The sequence below is a fragment of the Melitaea cinxia genome, chromosome 21 (assembly GCF_905220565.1).
Source record: "Melitaea cinxia chromosome 21, ilMelCinx1.1, whole genome shotgun sequence".
NCBI classification, from domain to species: Eukaryota; Metazoa; Arthropoda; class Insecta; order Lepidoptera; family Nymphalidae; genus Melitaea; species Melitaea cinxia.
In genome coordinates, this window is record NC_059414.1 from 7,919,214 (window position 1) to 7,942,251 (window position 23,038).

The 23,038-nt window shown below is 32.9% G+C and overlaps 1 long non-coding RNA gene across 1 annotated transcript; it reads left to right on the top strand.

Annotated features, from left to right (window-relative positions):
- The first annotated feature begins 6,078 nt into the window (after positions 1-6,078).
- Positions 6,079-22,435, top strand: LOC123664177. Its single transcript, XR_006744791.1, has 4 exons — positions 6,079-6,194; positions 8,609-8,613; positions 17,916-17,921; positions 22,424-22,435. It is a non-coding gene; the product is annotated as an uncharacterized LOC123664177 (long non-coding RNA).
- The last annotated feature ends 603 nt before the right edge of the window (positions 22,436-23,038 follow it).

Below are 23,038 nucleotides of genomic sequence, written 5' to 3' on the forward strand. Positions count from 1 at the left end.
CGATTGCAAAAATTTAATTCAGTACAAATAGAACGTAGTCGAGACGGTCGAGATTGAAACGTAATAGAGCTGAAATTAGCATGAAATCAGTTTATTCAGACCATAGGTACTCGTTTCTGAACTAACGCAGCTATCCAATATCATTCAAAATTGTACTAAACTATCGTACATCCTATTATTTTGGTATAGAAAATCAAATCAAACTTCATATGTGAATAGCCGCTGCGTAGTTTCGGCAATATTAAAGATAACTCACCAGACGTTCTGATATTGAAGCGTCGTTATCTATCTATCTATGTCAATTTCTCTAAGACCATTAATTGAATTACAAACATTTCTAGAAGTTGTAATTGTAAAATGAAACATTAGTAGGTGTGGCGAGTTTGTGGTTTGCTAGGAAGTTCACGTCTCGTGCACAGCTTTCAAGTAATTGCGAACTAGCAATATTAAGCTGAACCAACCTAATGCGAGTAAACACTGAGTGCGTTCACGGTTCTCCCATGCAGCTAAAACTTCGTTCTTTAGCTATTTTTGTTCATTAAACATACCTTTTATATTTTACTAGCTGTGCCCGCGGCTTCGCCCACGTTGAAATCAGTGTGACACAAAGTTTTCTCGGCAAACCTCCAGTGAAACTCTAATCATAATCGGCTTATCCGTTTCGTAAGCTTTCTTCTTGAAGCCCTCTCTTCATTGGTGAAGCCGCATGCAAAACCGTTCCGTAGATTTTGAGGGAATCGATCACATACACTTTTAAGGACTTTGTTTTATAATACACTAACTATTGCCCGCGACTACGTCCGCGTGAAGCGCGCGTCGCGTTTAACAAAATGGTTCGTTGAATTCGTCAGAATTGTGGTATGAAATAATGTACTAATAATATAGTATTGTAGTGTAAATATGTCTAAAATATACTGCATGCAATTTAGTTTTTAATATGGTTCTACGTAACTATATATGCCACGGAATAGCGTAACGTACTCTCCTCCGTGACTCCGTGACGACAGGGGTAAATAAAAAGTATCCTAGCAACGTAAAGGTTTAGATATTGTAGAAAATATATATTTTTTGTACTACTTATAAATGATCAATATAAATGTTTCTTGAACACATAGGGTTGCAACGCAGTTATTTTGCCTTAAACCGACCTTGCTGTATATGTTTCATACAAACTATCAACCCCAATTAAACCCCTTTAGCGGTGGAATATCGCAAAATCCATTCTTAGCGGACGTCTACTAATTATAATCTACCTCCCTGCCAAATTTCATCTTTGTCCATCCTGGATGAATGGACCATCCAGCAGTTTTTGAGTTCTCGTGATGAGTGAGTCTACTGACTCTGACCTTTCTCTTTTATATAAATATATAGATTACGATGCATTATTTGGACACCTCCTCACTATCTATAGAGTATACATTTTAAATTTCAAGTCCCTTCCTTCAAAAACATAGGACTTTCATACAAATTTCTAACCCCCGTTTTATTCCCTTAAGGGTCGAGTTTCATAAAATCCGTTCTTAGCAAATGTCTGCGCCCTATAAAAAACGTACCTGCCAAATTTCAAGTTTTTAGGTGTTATAGTTTCGGAGATTTCGTGATGAGTGACCTTTCGCATTTATGTATATTATAGATTATAGATTATACGTTTCGTTATTACAATTCACAATAATTAGTAATTTTTATAGTAATAGTGAGTCAACCTACGATCCCCCGTTTTAACCCCAAAAAGGAGTTGATTTCTAAAGATACATTATTTGGACACCTTTTCACCATCTATAGAGCATACATTTTAAATTTCAAGTCTCCTACTTCAAAAATATAGGACTTTCATACAAACTTTGAACATTAAGGGTTAAACCTTAAGGGTCGAGTTTCGTAAAATCCGTTCTCAGCGGATGTTTACGCCTTATATATTTATAGATGTTATAATTAAAGAGTCAACCTATCATTCCCCGTTTTAACCCCAAAAGGGAGTTTATTTCTAAAGATACATTATTTGGGCACCTTCTCACCATCAATAGAGTATGCTCAAAGTGTATGCTCTATTGATGGTGAGAAGGTGAAACTTTAAGTCTCTTACTTCAAAAACATGGGACTTTCATGCAAACTTCGAACCCCCGTTTCACCCCCTTAAAGATCGAGTTTCGTAAAATCCGTTTAATATAAATTCTAAAATTCTAAATCTAAAATATATAAAATTAATAAAAATCTATAAAATTCTTAGCGGATGTCTACACTTTATAAGGAGCCTACCTGCCAAATTTCAAGTTTGTAGGTGTTATAGTTTCGGAGATTTCGTGATGAGTGACCTTTCGCATTTATGTATATTATAGATTATAGATTATACGTTTCGTTATTAAAATTCACAATAATTAGTAATTTTTTTTTTGTGTAAATCTTTTAAGTTAATTTGTTGATGAATTAGTCGACTGCTATAAGTTATTTGGTTTGTAATTATTGGTTGTTATTATTGTGTAACAAATTTTCATTCATTAACCGTCATTTAGTCATTGGCATCCTATGGGTCATATTATGAGTATTGCAATATATTCTATAAAACGTTGATGCACAATTATTTCCGAACAATTTACATTCGTCACTATTTGCAAAACAATAATGACTTCACCAAATTAATACGTTATTAAGTTATTTATAATTAAATTGCCATTGTTGTAATCAATAATATAACATAAAATTAAAAGATATCAGTTATTCGTTTTGAAATAATATAATTTTTAAATTAAACTATAACTGATAAAGTCAAACACTAACTGTACGAGATCTAATAGGCCATCGTTTTCACGCAAGCGAAGTAGAATTACAATTGCATTGCTTCTCTGAATGAGACTGACTATAATAGACCGAGATACAGGAGATGGAAAGACAATTCTATTTATCTAGTTTTGTGTAAGCCTAATTTTTGGGAACATACATGGGACCATGTATGTTCCCAAAAACCTTGTGGCAGTTTCTAGCAAAGCAATGCATGTTAAACATTTTAATAATTAAAGAAATGCAAATAGAATCGAGATTCGTCAACCATTTGCTAATTTGTCGATTAAACGACTGACAATTTGATTGTTCTGTTCATATGCGTCCTAACTGTCATAAAACATGTTTTTATGAAGATTTGCATATGTGAATAACTCCAGTAATAGCTGTAAATGATATTAGATTGAATTTAAGACAACTATTCTCTGAGACTTTCAAACTTATTTAACTACCATTCATAGTAGGTATATACTCATTGATTTGAGATGTAACATTGTTTTTTAAAGCGTTGATAGGGTCCTTTTTTACAAAACTACTTTGCCGTCAAAAGTTAGTCCTTAAATTTAGGCCGCAAAAATCTTATATCATCTACCCTGCGGCTAGTCATATACTATAAGTAGAATGAAAAATTGACTGCCTCGGGTTACCCGGTATCTCTCATTCATTTGAGTATGTTATGAAGACTGTATTTCATTAGATATTGAGTTCCAAATGTTTAACATCAAATGATGGATTGCACGCATTATTTAATTTTTGATGGGTATATTTGTAGAAGGCCAAACATTGTAACCAATAATTAGGTAAAATTCTATAATAAACAAATAAATAATAACTTAATCTACTAAGCTAAAGTTGAACTAAAAATATATAAAAACAAATAAGTTTCTGTTTCAATGTAATAAAATATCAATGCCAAAAAAAATTTTTTGCTTTTGATATAATTTTATGTTTTACTAAGCTTAAGGCTTATATTAGGTCTTATTTCTGTTCGTTACACATCTCAAGCCCAAAAATTCAAGCCATTAGTTCAAAAAACTTGGAAGAAGTATGTAGATATACCAGAAACATAGCACGGACACGGCGTTTTATTGAACGACACAATGTTTAACTATAACGACGGGTCGTGAAGTTTTATAACATGGGGCGAATTTTATGTAACCAGGACAACTAGACGTAAACCACTTAGCATGCGTTATCACATGCTAAGCAACGGATTTCAGTTTGAATTGCACAATTCTTTTTTAATGAGTTTCGATACTTATAATAACATAGTTTTGTAATCACCTCGCTGTACGCGCTGCCGTAGCTCAGAGATGTCAGCAATTTGCAACACTAGTAGCATCGCAAGCGTGTTACCGACCTACAACACACAATCCCACCGACGCGCGACGCGACGACGACGCTTGGAAAATAAAAATATTTTAACTTACATAATATACCTATGTGACAATAATAATAATTGTAATTGGTTTAAAATATTATTTGTTAGTTTTTAAACTTTATTTTTTGTGTCCGGGGATTATAAAAAAAAATTATTTTACTGTTATTTATATTTTGGTGTATAATAAAGATTATTATTATCATGTACATACATATAAATAGACATAAATATAAAACTTAAATAAATTATCATTAATGACAAATTAGAAACAATCTTTCGATTCTTTTTGATTTTACTTTCATTTAAGTTTGGGAAAGTTATTACTTGTTACAAAACAATTGTATCCTAAAAATGTTATAAAGGAATATTTAATAAAATATTTTTTTAAACTAAACAGAGTCACGTTCTTCTCCATTGTTATTAAATCAAATTCGAAATAACTTGCTATAGAAACCGTAAACTACGTGTGACAATACAAATAAAATTATTATTTTGCATCATCAGTCATTATTCAGCTACAAATGCAGTCGTTAAGCTTGACGCGAATAGCCTAAACTTTTCATTTCTTGATAATCTAATTAACACATACCTTCTTTGATAAGTTTTTTTAATTAGTCATACAAACCATTATTTAATACTAGACAAAGTATATATTTTAACTAGTCAAAATAAACTATATGTTGGAATCTTACGACATACAAACACAAGATAAGTTACCCGAATTAAAGTTTTTCCGAGCAAATTTTTGTGGGCGCAAAATGTTATAGAAACAATTTTTGTTTGCCTACCTCCTAAATTTTACGAGTTTTCCCCCTGGCGAAGTTCAACACGAATATGCAATACTCTCAGAAGATAACCGTTAGGCGTTACCTTGTTTAATTGAGACTCTAAGAATTAATTGGGTTTAATTTTAAAAAGTAACAAACGATTTAATATACTTTTTTAATCAATGATATGATCTTTATTTGTATTAAGTACGTAAAGGTTTAAGTAATATGATATATACAATAACTTTTTTCGTTGTTCTTCTGTGTGTGTTTATAATACTATGACATATAGTTATTTATTTTTTAAATCGTATTATTCTCAGTAAAATGAAGCGTTTCCATGAATTTACGTTAAATAATTTTAGCCTAGTACCCACAGCCATTGCCAATAATTGTAAATAGATAAATAATTGAGTGTAAACTTAAATTTAATAAAATCTATTGTCGAATTCAAGTGTGTGACACAAAACGAGGAGGCTTATGGTCAAACCAAGCGGATATTGTGCCGGCCGTCAGGTGCCCTCCGACGCTGAATTAATCTCCTACAAACAATAACTGCAGTGGATCGATGCATCACAATCATCATATGTTTTTGTTTTATTGCCTATAAATTTAAGCACTCTAATGAATAGTTTCAGTTGTGAAATAAATGTCAGTCTGCATTATATACCTAAACGTGGACCAAGAATCAAGAATACCCTGTTAAATAAATGATTAATTATTATAGATCTATTTTATGGCTAAAATTATCGTCACATTTTTGGTCTACTATAACTCTCTTAATAATTTAAGACAATGTAGTAAAAGAATATAGAACAACTTGATTCAGCCTGTGACACCTCACAGCTAGGCATAAGCCACTTTCTCCATGTGGTAGGAGAAGGGTCGGAGCGTAATCCACTACGCTGCTCCATAGCGTGTAAACGGATATATTCCCAACTACGAGTAACGGTCGTTATCAGGGGTTTTAGATAACTAAGGGGACCGACAGCTTAACATGCTCAGGAACCTAAGAAGATTCTAAAAATACAAATATTCATCACGAATAGAAATCGAGCCCGTTATTAAACTAAGGTGGGGCACAGCAGGAAATTTCTTGCTCAAAATATGGAGCAGCCCGACTGGGGTAGTACCTCGAACTTACAGAACATCTCAGCTAAATAAGACTGTTTTCAAGCAGTGTTGTGTTCCTGTTGGTGAGTAAGGTGACCAGAGCTCCTGGGGGGATATGGAGGTAGGGTCGGCCATGCGCTTGAAATGCTTCTGATGGTGTCGGCAGCATCAGGTGAGCCAGACGCTAGTTTGCCGGCCAAGTTGTATAAAAAAATTGCTGGTTATAAGAACCCTACACGGCACACGCATCATTATACACGAGCGGTACAAAAATAAATTATAAACATAGTCAGTCAGTCAGTCAGATCAGCCTATTGCAGTCCACTGCTGGACAAAGGCCTCCCCAAGTTCGCGCCAGACATCCCGGTTTTCCGCAATCCTCATCCAGCCTACACCGGCAATCTTACGTAGATCGTCGGTTCAACGGGCCGGAGGACGTCTCACACTGTGTATGCCAAGACGCGGTCTCCACTCCAGGACCCGTCTGCTCCAACGGCCATTGGTCATGCGACACAGATGACCAGCTCACTGCCACTTCAACTTGCTAATTCTGTGGGTTATGTCGGCTACTTTCGTTCTCTTGCGGATAGTCTCATTTTTAATCCTATTTTTGAGCGAAACCCCAAGCATAGCCCGTTCCATCGCTCGTTGAGCGACTTTAAACTTGTGGACCAGTCCCTTCGCCAGAGTCCACGTCTCGGCTCCGTATGTTAATACAGGCAGGACGCATTGCTCGAAGACTTTTGTCTTTAAGCATTGCGGAATCTTCGAAGTGAAGACTCGACGAAGCCTGACAAACGACGCCCAGCCCATCCGAATCGTCCAAACATAGTATAAGTAATCAAATAATAAAATTAACGTAGCTATATCATAGGATCGTCTGTATAGAGTGGTAATTGCTTTTGAAATCCCTTGTGCAATATTGTATTGTGTTCTACCAAAATTGACGTCAGATACGTTCTCTTCAAGTCACTTTGGCGGCTAAATGTTCATTGTTCTTAAAATACAGCTATTGATTGCAACAGATTGAGTTCATCAGACTTTTGATAGCATCAATAACTTTTTGTATTGCCTTTGTCTTAATCACTTTAAACTACTTAAATAGTAACATTTTTGTCAATAAACTCTGTTTATTCGTATTTAGTTTAACTTTACTAAAAGAACTAGCTGACCCAGCAAACTATGTTTTGTCATACATACTATTAACCCCCTTAATCACCTCCTTGTTACTTAGGGGTATGAAAAATAGATTTGGACGTGTCACAATGTTAGTTACAATACTCTTCCGAAACGGCTGGACCGATTTTTATGAAATTTCGTGTGCATATCGGATAGGTCTGAAAATCTATTTTTCATACCCCTAAGTTATAGGGAGGGGGGGAGAATTAAGGGGGTTAATAAGATGTATGGCAAAACAACGTTTGCGGGGTCAGCTAGTAATTATATAAAATTACTCTGCGGTCACCAACCCGCCTACCCAGCGTGGTGACTGTGGGTAAAATACATGGGTTCTCGCCATTTTTGGCGCGAATTTGTGTTGGCCTAAGTCCAGCAGTGGACTGCGATAGGCTGAAGTGTCATGTAAAATTAAGTTAAACTAAGTGAAATCAAATTAATTTTTGTATTATAATAATTAACGAGTATTTGACTATCAGTGGTGGTTTCCATTTAGATGGTCCCTTAGGTTAGGGTACAGGCACTTTTATAGGACGAAAACTCTATCGACACTCTGACGCCGTTTCATGTCTAGGAAATGGACTCAATTCAATCCTTGCGTAAAGGACTGGATCATTTAAACGACGCAGAGACTTATCTTATCCTAAAGCATATCTTTGCAGTGAGGGTTGCAGTTGTTACACTTGAAGTTATGGATTACGGCATAAAAAATAATCTTAAGGATTTGTTTTGTAATTGTTTATTTATTTTTTGTTGAAAAAATCAAAATTCCTACTCTACGACGAAATCTTACCAACTTACTAAATTTAGCAACTACAATTATTATACGGTTATAACCCTATACTTGTAATCAGTAAATCGCTTATCGTCTCTTGAAAAGTGCCGCGTGCCGTAACGAACTCAATCTAATTTGACGATTAGTTAAAATATGCTATAAAATGTTTTCATTCAACACATCTATTATTTGCCATGTACTCGTATTTATAAACAAAAGTAAACAAGGAGTATACTTTCATTATCAGATTAATTACCGTCTTTAGTTAGTAATTTGTAATCATTTGTATCATCAGAAATAAAGATTTTTAACACTAAAATAAATTTAATGATTCGTACTGGAAGATTTGTACGGTTACAAAACAAATTTAACTTTTTAAGGAAGGCATGCTCAGTTCTTAAGCAAATTTTGGTTTGCTCTTTGTTCATCTGCTCCAAATGCTATTAAAAATAAATATGTATTTAAGTACATACGTATTTCTTCCTGCATACGTAATTCAAGCAGACTGGTTTCTCATTCACGTGACACAATAATTAATAATTTTAGCAGCCATTAAATATGATGGCTGCTAGGCGTCACGTGTCTTTGTCAACTAACATGATAATAAATAATATATTTAAGGCAGGGTACAAACAATTCCCTTGAAATATAATATGAAGAGTGACAGATCTTTAGTGCTATTCGCTTTTATCTTTCGACGTCTCTTGAATAATGTCGTTAAATTATACATTGCTTTTGCTACTTTTATATTACAAATATAAAAAAAGCAAAAAAAGAAATATTAAATAGTTTTTTTTTACAAAAAAAAAAAATGAAAATAAGAAATAAAGTGTGTGTGTACTGACGTAATGTACGGACGTAAGAAGCTATACTTCATTGGCAAGCTAACTTCAGGTGTCGATTTTTTGTGAACGACACGTACATAATAAAATTTACTCTCATCATTTTTCCCTAACGCGCTAAAAGAAGTATAACTTCAAAAAATAATCATCAAAGTAAATTTGTATTACCTACACTGTTGTTCAAAAATTGGATTTGAAATCTTGTATTTTACTTGTCAATTTATATATAAAAGGTAATAAGTTTTCTATGACCTTTATGCAAACGTAAAAGTACTACTAACTAGTTTAAGAACCCATAAAGAATTCAAAAAACCTAATCTGTTCCGTAAAGAGGCATTATGAATCGTAATCCGCTGGTTATAGTGCTTAAACAAAGTTGAAACTTAAGCTGAATGAGAGGTGAATTGCATACTGCGTACCTAGCATTTTTTTTACCTAAGGATTTTCTAAGTCGTTTCGTCTAACGAAGTAGAGAGTTCTGTAGTGAGGATTAGCTTTTTAAATTTAATGGACTAGCGCTTGACAACAATCTTTCTGACGTAGCATAAGTGAGGTTAAATCATCTCGTTTGCTTTGAAACTCACGTTCCCTTAAAAGAGTAATACTTTTTTACATAAATTAGATATAGTATGGGTACTATAAATATCGTTTATTTTAGATTGCTTAAATATAACAACCAAAAATCTTAGATTATTGTACTTATTTATAGCATAGACTAGATAAGCTTAATCGAGTAAATTGTTTTTTTTAACCGACGTCAAAAAAGGAGAAGCTTCTTTTTATAAATACAACATTCATTTTAATAAAATATTTAGAACTTCTTTTACTAAAACTAATAACCAGCAATAACTTATTAAATTTTAGCTAATATGGTAAACATTATTATTACCTTATAACTTAATAAAAGTGAATTACTTAATAACCTAAAATTTAGTATGTACTGTGTTAACAACGCATAATGCACTTTCATATTGAGTGTAAATTAATATTCGAGCCATTGCATGTGAACACAATTATCACAGACGTGTCATCCGAAAAATTGGTACCTCAATTATATTTGACAGCCATTGTGTAAAATTGTATTTTTAAATTACAAAGCTGATGAGTTTGTTTGTAGCGTTAAAGAAATTAATAATAAAAAAAGAATTTTTTAATATAATTATTGAGAACTCAATTTTATTAACGGTGTGATATCATGGTGTCTTGTCAAAGTAATTAGTAGTAACAAAGTCAGTCAGTTCAGCCTATTGCAGTCCACTGCTGGACATAGGCCTCCCCAAATTTTATCTGTATAATGACACATTATTATTTTTTACATTGTGGCCTGGGGATCGGGAGACGTTCACTGACATGACACTCGTGTGGTGGAGTGGTCCCCTTAAAGGAAAAACAGAAACAAAACAGAAAATAAACTCTTTTTATTAGGATTTATTTTTATATAATTCTTTAACCCGACTAGAAAAAAGGTCAGGCTCAACCAGATCATGTACCTGGACCGGATCAGGATAGAATGAGGCATGCCAGATCCGGCAAGCTCTACCAGGACCAGGTCTAGTCCAGACAAGGATAGCCTGATGTAAAATATAATCAAGTATGGTAAGGAATACTGGATCAGGACCCGGTCCGGTCCAAATCAGGATAGCCTGAAAGAAATTACGCGACCTGAGCCTGAATCGCGCTGTTAATGTTTTTAAGCGCACTTAGTATATATACAGTTATCAAGACAGTATAGCAGGGAGTCCATTTCTACACAGTGGAGCAGTCGTAAGTAATAGGAAATATTTAATTAGTAGTTAATTATTAGAAGTTAAAAAATAAAATTTAATTAATAATAATATTTAATTAATAACATAAAAATAAATAAAAATAATTAATATTTAAAGTAAAAACATAAATAAATAATACATTGGAAAAAATAAACGGAAATAAATATCATAATAATTAGGTTAAGTAACTTATTTATAATATCAATTCGCTTTATTTGTTAAACAATTTTTCAAGAATATACATTCGTGTTTTTTAAAAGGACCGGAAGGAACCGGCTGATCAGGATGAGATGAGATTTCCTGATCTGGACCCGATCAGGAAATCTCATCTCATCCTGATCAGGTCCAGACCAATCATCTGCGTTACATGCCTTATCTAGTCCTGATCAGGCATGCCTGGTTCCGTCCTTCTACTAGGGAAGGAAGCATAAAAATTTACTTAAATTGTTCGAAGTTATCTTCTTGATAATAGCAACCATATTTTTAACCGACTTCCAAAAAAGGAGGAGGTTCTCAATTCGACTGTATTTTTTTTTTATGTATGTTACATCAGACCTTTTGACTGGGTGGAGCGATTTCGACAATTTTCTTTTAATCGAAAGGTGGTGTGTGCCAATTGGTCCCATTTAAATTTATTTGAGATCTAACAACTACTTTTCGAGCTATATCTAATAATGCGTTTTTACTTGACGCTTTTTTCGTCGACCTACGTTGTATTATACCGCATAACTTTCTACTGGATGTACCGATTTTAATAATTCTTTTTTTGTTGGAAAGGAAATATCCCTAATTTAGTACCATGATAAGGAAACCAGGATCTGATGATGGGATCCCAGAGAAATCGTGGGAAATTCTTGAAAATCCGCAATAACTTTTTACTGGGTGTACCGATTTTGATAATTCTTTTTTTGTTGGAAAGAAGATATCTCTAGTTTAGTACCATGATAATGAAACCAGGATCTGATGATGGGATCCCAGAGAAATCGAGGGAAACTTCTGAAAATCCGCAATAACTTTTTACTGGGTGTACCGATTTTAATAATTTTTAATTTAATCGAAAGCTGATGTTTGTCATGTGGTCACATATAAATTTTATTGAGATCTGATAACTACTTTTTGAGTAATCTTTGATAACGCGTAGTTACTTCACTATTTTTTCGTCGATCTACGTTGTATTACTCGTCGATGTAATTGAAGTCGGTTTTTTTTTCGCTTGCAAGCAAACACAATTATTACAACCGACTTATACGAGTAGAACCATATATAATATTATTATAATACGTACTTACGTTCGTTTACTTTCACTTATTTTATACATTTTTAACTAAAAATATAGTAGTAATGTGACAGACTGTTGTGAATGTAAAATCTTAGTCAATACAATAAGAATTGTTTATTTATGACCAACGAACACCAAAGATAATGCGAAATATCAAAAAGGTAATACTTTATTCAGCGTCTTTCGCCAAGTGACATTTGCATTATTTCCTCTGTCATTCAAAGTTATATTACAATTATACCGTCTCGCTATTATACGTCACCTGCGAGACGTCCGTGAAAAACAAGGTACATTTATATTTTTGTCGCCGTCTATCTTTTCATTTTTTTTTTTGTAGTCGGGGAGACCTTTTCGAATAGATAATGTGGCGTATAAATTTCCCTCGCATCAAGGGCGGACGCTTCTCGTAGCACGTGAAAGACGCTACAAATTAATTTCGCCAGACGTCAAGGGTATCATCTCATCAAGTAATGAACTGGTGTTCCGTGACGTCTTAAGAAATATATTACTACCTGCGTGACTGTTTATAATCCCAAATTTATAATTAGTAATTTTATATTAAAGAAAATACTGATAGATATGTACCATAAATACTGTTACAATTAAAAATAAAAAAAAATATTACATTTGAATTTGGAATTTGTCATTTATAATTGATTTTTCATTGTGTTTTCTCATTTTCGCGCATCACATTGTAAAATATTTTATGATATTAAAATGGAGTGGGGTGATAAAGAGATACAAATCGCTGTGATTGTACTACTACACAAAGTAGGTATGAAGCCAAAGACAATTTTAAAACTCCATACGCTTGGTATTTGTCAAATGTTTGCGTACCGAGCTATTTGATAGTTACAATGAAACCTCTTCTGTTTGTGACAGAAAAAGATCTGACCGTCCACGTAGTTTTCGTACGAAGATGGCAATCAAAGCAGTAAGGGAAAGAATTCGCAGAAATCCTGTCCGAAATAAAAAGATTTTGTCACGGTATATAAGGATAACACCGAGAACCATGTTGCGTATTTTAAAAGATGGCTTAGTACTTGCAGCCTATAAGAGAGGCACTGGTCATTTCTTAACTGATAATTTTAAAAAGCAAAGAGTGGTAAAATAGAAAAAAATAATTAAACGGTATGCAAAGGGAGGTCACAGAAAAATTTTGTTAACGGATGAGATTTTTTTTACAATTATGCAATATTTTAACAAACAAAATGACCGTATTTATGCTCAAAGCTCTAAGAAAGCATCCCAGTTATACACATAACATAACATATAGTTATACACATAACATAACATAACAGGCTATAATGTGGGAATTATCCAACTTCAGTGATAGTTTGATGGGGTATTAGGTATGAAGGAGTGACTGATCCATATTTTTATAAAAAAGATATCAAAACATAAGCTTTATATATATTTAATGGTTTCTATATTAATGTATTAAACTAATACATTGTAATAGTAATAAATGTTACGTACTATAGAAAAAAGATTTTTTCTTTGTAACAATATTTACTTAGGGCAAGGCTATACATATTGTTACGTGTTAGGGTTCGAAGGTTTCGCTAGTACCACTCTTGATCACTAGTTTTTCACTCTTGAAGTCGCTTCGAAGCTCGCTCAAACTGAACTGAACTCGCTCGCCTCCCTGCGGCTATTTATATCGGCCGAGACGAGGCCCAGATTATTCTGGAAAGTTCGCGCATGTACCCGGTTTTCGAGACCATACTTCTATATAGTTCCACAGTAGTTCCTCTAACGCCATCTAGTATTGAGTAGAGAGTTTCATGCTATAGCTGTCTTTGTGTGGTTTCAATGGTTGCCGCTAGATGGCGCTAGTTTCTTTGTGTGTTCGTAACAATATATTTCGATTCTGTTCTATTCTATTCTATACTACTCTATTCTATTATACTATCTATTCTATATATTCTATTCTATTCCATTCTATTCCATTCCATTCCATTCCATTCCATTCCATTCCATTCGATTCGATTCGATTTGATTCGGATCGATTCGATTCGGTTCGGTTCGGTTCGGTTCGGCTCGGTTCGGTTCGGTTCGGTTCTGTTCAGTTCTGTTCGGTTCGGTTCTGTTCTGTTCTGTTCTGTTCTGTACTGTTCTGTTCTGTTCTATTCTGTTCTATTCGATTCAGTTCTGTTCTGTTCTGTTCTATTCTATTCTATTCTGTTCTATTCTATTCTATTCGATTCGATTCGATTCGATTCTATTCGATTCGACTCGATTCGATTCGATTCTATTCGATTCTATTCTATTCTGTTCTGTTCTGTTCTATTCTATTCTATTTATTATCTATTTATTATCTATTTATTATTGTTCTGTTCTGTTCTATTCTATTTATTATTCTATTTATTATTCTATTCTATTCTATTCTATTCTATTCTACTCTACTCTACTCTACTCTACTCGGTTCGGTTCTGTTCTGTTCTGTTCTGTTCTGTTATATTCTATTCTGTTCTGTTCTGTTCTGTTCTGTTCTGTTCTATTCTATTCTATTCTATTCTTTTTTTTTGATATTGCAGGGTAACCCATTTACGGGTGATATCCAGGATTAGGTATTCCTAGTAGCGTCACGTGGGCGTAAGGTGAAAAATTTATATATATAATAGAATATATACAGAATAATTGATATACATAAAAATAAAAAGAGAATATATATATATATATATATATATATATATATATATATATAAATGAGACAGAAAAGTCGTCATCTACAACATCGGCAGCCGGTAGTAACGAAACGGCCAAGCCACATATTTTGACTAAGGTGTAGAGTTTGTGAAGTTAGGGCTTGTAGAGTTAGAGCGTGTAGAGTTAGAAGCTTGGCTCTACATGAGATCTGATAACTTTTTGACAGTGTGACCCATAGGATCTCGTCTTGGCAACATTTTACATGAAAATGTTTTTGGTGGGATTTCACTTCTTTTTGTAAGTTGCTTATGACAATATATTGTTGCATTTTACCTCCGACACATTTTATACCATAAATATCATCCAATCTTCACCATATTCGGTTTAATAACGCTGTTTTTGATTTTATGTTGAACTGATATGCAAACGGTGATCTCCGCCAAAACTTAAATACCAAAATTACAAAATGTAAATTTTCGACATAAACTAATAACCGATTTTTATTTTTTATGTATTTTATTATTATTATAAATAACAAGGAGTCCCTATCTCAATTTTCAGACCTCTAGCATCAAAATTTGCGGAAATCTCATACAAACTTCCATCCCCTAGTTTAAGGGGTTGGGGGGTAAAAGTTCCAAGTTTTAGATTTTTTTTGTTGTTTGTGTACTAATACTAGCTTACATACCAAATTTCAGCTTTCTGGGACTTCAGGAAGTACTCTAAGAATTTTGATGATCATCAGTAAGTGACGAAATCGGGGTTTTTTAGATATCAATAAAATCTAAAGTATAAGAGCTATGCAATTGAAACTTTATATGTTTAATAAATCCACTATTGACATCATATCCCCAGAATTTTGTTTATCTGGTATAATCCAAACCCAAATTATGAGGGTTCAAAAAAACGACGAAGCACTTCGAAAAAAGATAGGTAGTGCTTTTCGTTTTTTTTTTTTTTTGTTCGTCTTGGCGGGGGCACTACCGTGCCCCCAGTGCCCTATTATATTAGATTCGTAGTGAATTGACTTGCCATAAGAGCGCAGTACGTTTTTTTCCGTACAGTCAGTTAATGTTGGATAATGTTATAATTTTGAGTGCATGATTAAGCAAAAAAGTTATATTTAATATAAAATGGACTAAGCTATAATTAAATTTTACTTTGTAATTTACAATAAAAAAATATTCAGGATTCGATATAAAAAATAAAAAAAAAACTAAGAAAAATAAAGCATTATATTCACAGTACTTGAAAGTTAATCACAGGTTGTCAGTTTTTTTTAAGGCTTATAACATGAAAAGTACAGTACTAAGATTTTTTTTTTATATGTTTCTGGTAATTGTCACTACTTACTCTGACTCCCGCTTTCAGTTTGACATTGATTTTATATATATTTCTTTGTAAAGCGAATAAAACATTAAATGATATTTTAGAGCGCTAATTGTTATGTTCTGTTATTATACAACTAAAATAATACCAATATTTTCGACAAGTTTTTGCCGAAAATATTGGTATTATTTATTCGACAAGAATTGTTACCATTAACGTTACGGTATATCAAAACACTCTAGTCCATTACATATTATTAATATATAGCATACTAATCGTTTTTCTTCATGGTGGGTTTCATAGGCTGTATATTCCTTTACGTACTTTAAAAATATAATAAAACCACACAAATGTTGTTATTATTCAAAAATAGCAAGACTATGCTTAGGAAGTGACTTACAATGTCACTTAGTTGTCTAGGATAAAAATCAGTATTTTAATATTCAGGCTCATTCAGATTAAAAAATAAAACTGAAATAGCTATTCTAGTGTAAAAGAGAAAGAGAGAAATAAAACGATGAAGCGAAAGAAGTGTTTACTTTGTCATCAAAAGTTCACATTTATTGATTATGCAATCTAAAGTACACGTAAAGTTCAAGCATTATTCAGATATTGATTACGTGTGAGGTAAGACCGCCTCATAAATATCTTACCGCTCTTTAAAGTTGGTCTCAAACTTAGTTTAGCGCTGCGATTTTATATTACACCGGAGACGCGCTCACTACCCTGGCAACGGTACAGCTCTGAATAATTCAATTACAAAGTGTAGCTTTACTCGCGCGCCTCAACTAAATCTAATCAACACACTCATCAGACCTAAATGTGGAGTGTATAAATATTGAATTGGTAATTTGTGTCAAAGTACAATAACTGTCGCGAAATTATATTTAATTTAAAATACGGCTTAATGCATTACATTAGTAATTTATGTAGGTACCTACTATGTACATGAATTATTTTCAATAATAAAGTAATTATCTTTGATGTAACGCTATTATAAAATACTAGAAGAACTTTACAGTTTCTATTGTGTTATTTTTTTTATCTTTTTGATCGGCTGATATTTATTATTATGATTATATATATCGGCTGATATTTATTATTATGATGATATTATTTATTATTTGACTAGCCCGTTGGCGCAGTTTGTAGTGACCCTGCTTTCTGCTCCGAGGGTTGTGGGTTCGATTCCCACCCCGAGTCTGGGTGTAATATAAATATTTATTTATATATTTATATATGTATTATTTATAAGCATGTTTATCGAAAAAAAAAAATATGTAGCTATATACCAGTCGGCTGTTACCTATAACACAAGCATTAAGTTGCTTACTTTAGGAACAGACGACCGTGTGTGTGTTGTGTAGATATTTATTTATTTATTTATTTATTTATTTTATTTATTATTAAAAAAACGTGTGTCCTACAGCCCTTGACTGAAGTAAAACTTACGAAACGGAACTCTCTCTCTTACCATCTTCACTAATTTATATCTCCCTCTCAACTTCCCTTCGCCTCGCCCGATCACACTTTACGTAACGCTCTCGTCATGCATTCACTGACTTACTCCTCAAGTCAAGCGTGCGTAAAGAAGTTATATTTCAATATTCCTATTACGCTATGGTCTTAAGCTCGTAGCGTGATGTTTTATAGCCTATGTTTTTTTCAATGATGCAACTATATAATGGTAAAAAAAAAATATTTGCCATCCTTTCAATATTATTATACTTTACAAAGGACATGATTGTGTGGATTTAGGTTACGTAAAGTTTTATTTCATCTTTGAATTGATAAATTGACTTTCAAATGAAACTTTCGAGTTAATTTTGCAGTAATAATCTTATTTTTAGTTTCCTTAATTGATGTTATATCATATTTTGACGTTAAAAAACGTAACTTTCTAAACACTAATTTTATAGCTGAAATCGAGCATATTTTCGGTAAGTATTTTTTAGATTGGAAAAACTGTATGAAAATGTGTGATACATTGGTATTTTGCATTTACATACATATAGAAATAATTAATACGTTCATAAATATTAAAATAACTCAAAATTTAGCTTCTAGTTCACCAGAACTCAGAGTGAGTTGCGGTGCGCAATCCGTGAGATTTTGGCGACCAGCCAACTTTATAACCGATTACAAAAGTTAACGATATTGCAGAAACTTGCTACTAATTGCTAGTTAAAGTTTAGCGATATGTTACCTTGACATGCTAAATGTTTGTTGCTACTTAATCAGAGCGCGAATTTATCGCGTAAGTTTATAAAGTCGTTTAGGTTTAACGAGGTGAAAAATTGAATGGAATTCGCTTTGTAACTCTGGTTTGAATTAATTCTTTTACAACTTCTACAAAAATTTAAACCAACAATTCATTAAATATAAGAACCAAAATTAGTTTAATAAATTTTTAAAAATCGTCAGATTAAAACTCGAAATTTAGTAGTAGGTATTTATCGTAGATATTCAAGTAAGTTTCAAAAACTTACAAATTTTTTTGAATCGTTACTTTATAAAGTGTGTACATGTTAGCACTTAATTAATTATCAATTGTATAACTACTTACTTTACAGATACTTATGTACTGGCATTTCTGAAATTGTTTGTCCTAATCTCATTGTGTATATTTTTTTATTTCTTAATAATCTTATAAACTTCAATAGAGTTCATTTTTATTTAATATAAAAAGTAGTGTCTAAGAGCGACATTGATCAAGTAACAAATATGGAATCTTCGTTTCAAGTGGTTTTTCCAAGAACCTTCCGAATTGTCAGAGAGTCGAGATTGGTTAGCAATCGTCAGTTATCGCAATAATCCTGGTGTCACTCTGGGAAGGATTACAGCGTCGACTACTGTCGGCTGGCGCGCGCCTCGATATTTATTGCGATGAAAGACCAAATTGAGATTGACGGTCGGAATCAAATGATTCGAGATTGATGCGATAGATCAAGTCAGATAGTTTCAAACAGTCTTTCTAAGGTAGTTTTATTTGTTGAACAATGTAAAACTTTTATTTAAAATCGTTTTCATTCGTTTGTAATGATAGATGTGTTTTTAATTATTGTGCTTATTCGGTACAAAGTTTATAATTTATGTTTATTTATTTCATAACTCTGCGAAATGAGCAATAACTTTTTTGCTAAATCCATGCGGGCAAAGTCACGGGCACAGCTAGTAAGATAATAAAATTAACTTGATTAGACAAACAGTAAATAATATAATCAGAGTTGAATTGATTAAGAGTAAGCTAATATTAAAGGTGTATGTAGCTTAAGCCAGTTAGTTTCAGTTGAAAACAAAACTACATTTGCCACTAATTATATATTTATTCTATCATTACGAAGAGAAAGTATTATAAAGGAGAAAACAAGGTAGAAGTATGCCGTATTCTATGGAGAACTGCAAAACCTGGATTGCAAGCGCGTCCCAAAGCTAGCCCCAAACTACTCGAGAAACTCTGGCTACCTTACTAAGAGAGATCGGTATTATTTAGCTGTGATCTTCTGTAAGGTTGAGGTGCTGCCCCATTCAGGCTGCTAGAAATTTCGAGCAAGATATATCCTGCTGTTATCTACTTCAATAACTATTTGCCTATTTATAATCAATTACCTTCCGAATCAATGAACTGACTTAAATTAATTTACGTTAAAAAATCTGCCATATCCATGATGTGTGAATAATATACATGATTATATTATATCATTTTATACTCGTACTACAAAAATGTCATGTCAAATCTCAGGAGAACACACAAAAAATGTTTAAAAATCTGACAGGAATCAAAAATCTACGTGTGTTTATATGTATAAGTAGCATTTTTAAAAAATTAAAGAAAATACTATCGACACTTGTTTTAAAATGCAAATTAAGTGTCAGCTCAAAATCTCTCCATTAATAGAATTGTCGAGCGTTATGTTCAACTGCGCAAACAGCTTGAAGCGTGCGTCGAGTGGGGAACGTCGCTACTTTATTGACTGTCACTTTTCAGCGCCGCTTTGCATTAATATCTTGGTATTTAAAAGTCTCTTCACAAGACACTTTTATACAATAAAAAAGTCTTTGGGCTTCTAATTGCCTGTGGCTTTTTAAGTCATGCATTTTATTGTAAATTTTAGCTTATATGCAATTTAAAAATACACTAAAGTAACGCATAAAACACAAAACTAAGACACTTTGTTATTAAGAAATTGTAATACATTAAAACTTAATCAATATATTTATTAAAATATAAGGACGTATTTGTGAGATGTAACTTAATTAAAAACCATGTGCTAAAGTAAAAAAAAAGTGTTTATTTTCATTTTAATCCAAGCGCAGATTATACTCGTAGATTTCTCTCCAGTCTGTTTAGGTTACCCTACAGTAGACCAAATGTATCTCAAGTATTTAGGTTAGTACACGGTTTTACTATCGAAATGGGTAAAAGGGAAAAAAATGTTTTTACTATACATACACTATTACGTTTAAAGCTATAATCAAAATAAAATTATAATTTTAAAGTTAAATCTATACAAATAATTCGAATACTAGGATAAATAATTTTCTAGTTAAAATCTATACTAATATTACAAAGAGGAAACATTTGATTGTTTGTTTGCATTGAATAGGCTCCAAAACTAGGTACCTACCCATTTGTAAAATTCTTTCACAGTTGGGAAGCTACACTATCCGCGTCATATTATATTTTCAAAAAAATTAGAGATTTTTTTTTTCAAATATTAGTTAAATACCCGTGTGAAGATTTTTGTAAACAATTTATTTAGTTACACTTCATATGGTCAATGGATGTTTTAAGTCTTGATAAAGAAACACTTTAATTGAGTACAAAATAAATATTTGTTGTATGTTATATTACTGGTTTCTCGTTCTTTTTTATTTCTCGAGGCATGAAAATTCTCGACCAGTATTTTTCAAGTTCGACGACGCGTGGCTGTTGCGCTGGTGGTTGCGGGTTCGATCCCCGCACATGACAAACATTTGTTGGCCATACAGATGTTTGCCTTGGTCTGGGTGTTAATGCAGTGCTTTCGGATGTCCCCACCGTGCTTCGGTGAGCACGTTATGCCGTCGGTCCCGTATTTTATCATGTACACCTTATAGCGATCGTTACTCATTATCATATCATAGTGGGGATCATAGTAGGGAATAGCATAGCATAGTAATAGTAGGGAATATATTCGCCAACCCGCATTGGTTCAGCGTGGTGGATTAAGCTCTGATCCTTCTCCTACCTGGGGAAGAGGCATATGCCCAACAGTGGGATATTAGAGGTTGAAGCGTAATAATTCAAATTTGAGCAAAGCATTGTCATATGACATATTGAGACATAAAAAATACGATAATTCCTTTAAAATAGGCTTTCAAAAATACTCCAAATGTATTAATGATGCTGATTATCTGATAGGCGGTTTCTTATTTTACTAACAAGAAATAAAAAAATAAAAGAAATAAAAACACGCTCATACTCTGTCGATGTAGGGTTAATAGTTTCTAGGTATTATACAGAATCGTAATTTTTTTAGGAGTAGTTTTTCGGTGCCCAGTAGACTCAAAAAACTGAAATTCTTTTTTATCGAATTTCCATTATATTAAGTGTGACTCGTTTTTAGTTAAAGTGCAAATAGATAATTTATTTTTGTTCAAATAATTTAGTTCTCGATGCATCGAGTTTTTGCCGTTTCGAATAAAGACGAAATTCTCGAGAATTCTCGGATCAAGAAATCTCGAGCAGAAACCCTAGTTATATGTATCAGGTATTTAAAATACCATTAACATAGTGGTTTTTTTTTAAATGTGGTACAAAATAAAAAAAAGGTTAAATTATGCTGTAAAAAATCTATATAAATAAAAATGAATGTTGCTAAGCACATATCTCGAGAATGGCTAGACCAATTTGGCTATTTTTTTTTATGTTTCGTAAGGCCCACGGAATGTTTTAATACAAAAAAATATATTTTTTATTATTAACTTTTGACAGAACGAAGTCTGTCCGAGCACCTAGTAATAAATAAAATTGAAAGAATAAAAGTATAGTAATTTACCTTTATAGTATAGTAGTTATCTTTATAGGCGTAAAAAAATATGTAAAGTATTTTAGTGTATCGCAAAACAACAAACAAAAGTTTAATATAACTTTTTGGTCACGATAAAATATTTCAGCGTTATTTTTGTTTGTCAACGTCACAAACTCTACGATTTCCCTATAGAGGTATTAAATTCGTCGTTATTGAACAACAATTCACTTTACTTCATAGAAAACCAAAAACGTAATTTTAAGTATATCATTATTTTGTTTTTTAATTTACCAGTAAGAAGTTTAGAAGTTTATGTATCTATGAGTATTTTTGCTGTAATATTAGGTCTGTCTATATTTAAGTTTTATTAGATGTTTATAGAAAACTGCATCCAGAGTAGTTAGGACCTAACTGGGCTATAATGCATCCTCCGACGGCGAGTAATAAAGTTTTTTTCCTTTAAAATCACAATATTTTTTCTATGATTTTCTAGAAATGTCAGTGTACTAAAATGTTCTTGAAGCCATGAAAACGTTTTTTGAAACAGGTGTAAGTAACCTACGGTAGTTACGACAGGTTGCCTTGACTCTCCTTCCATACTGATCCAGCACCACGAAATTACTGGGCCTTATCAATTTACCGTTCCGACGAAGTGTCTCGGTTCGCTTGAATATCACTTGTTTGCATTTCTATGTCCAACTTCTTGAAGGTACCCAAACCATCAGCTCTACTATATATCAGTTTACACTCTCTGGGAATTGCAGATCAAAACAATATATTCTAGACCTCAGAGGGCCAAAGCAATAATGACAATAGGTTATCCCTTACCTAGTTATGGATGGTACCGATACTTTTAGTGAACGATCCATTCGATAACTGCACAGAGAGGTGATTATGAAAGTATTTTAATCAAATCGCAGGAAAGAAAATGTACTTAAGCTGCCATGATGCATGATATGCCAAATGACGAAAGTGTTATCGCGCCAAATAACCGGGAAATTACATCGTAAAGTTATACGCTACTTAGAGGTTTAAAGTAATTAATTCCTCATGGCAGTCATAGGAGCAAAACTGTCGCTACTATACATACTCTTGGACACTCATTAAGTGATGACGGTCAATAAAGACACTCACAAAATGACGTTCGTTTGGCCTCACCCTGACAGTCC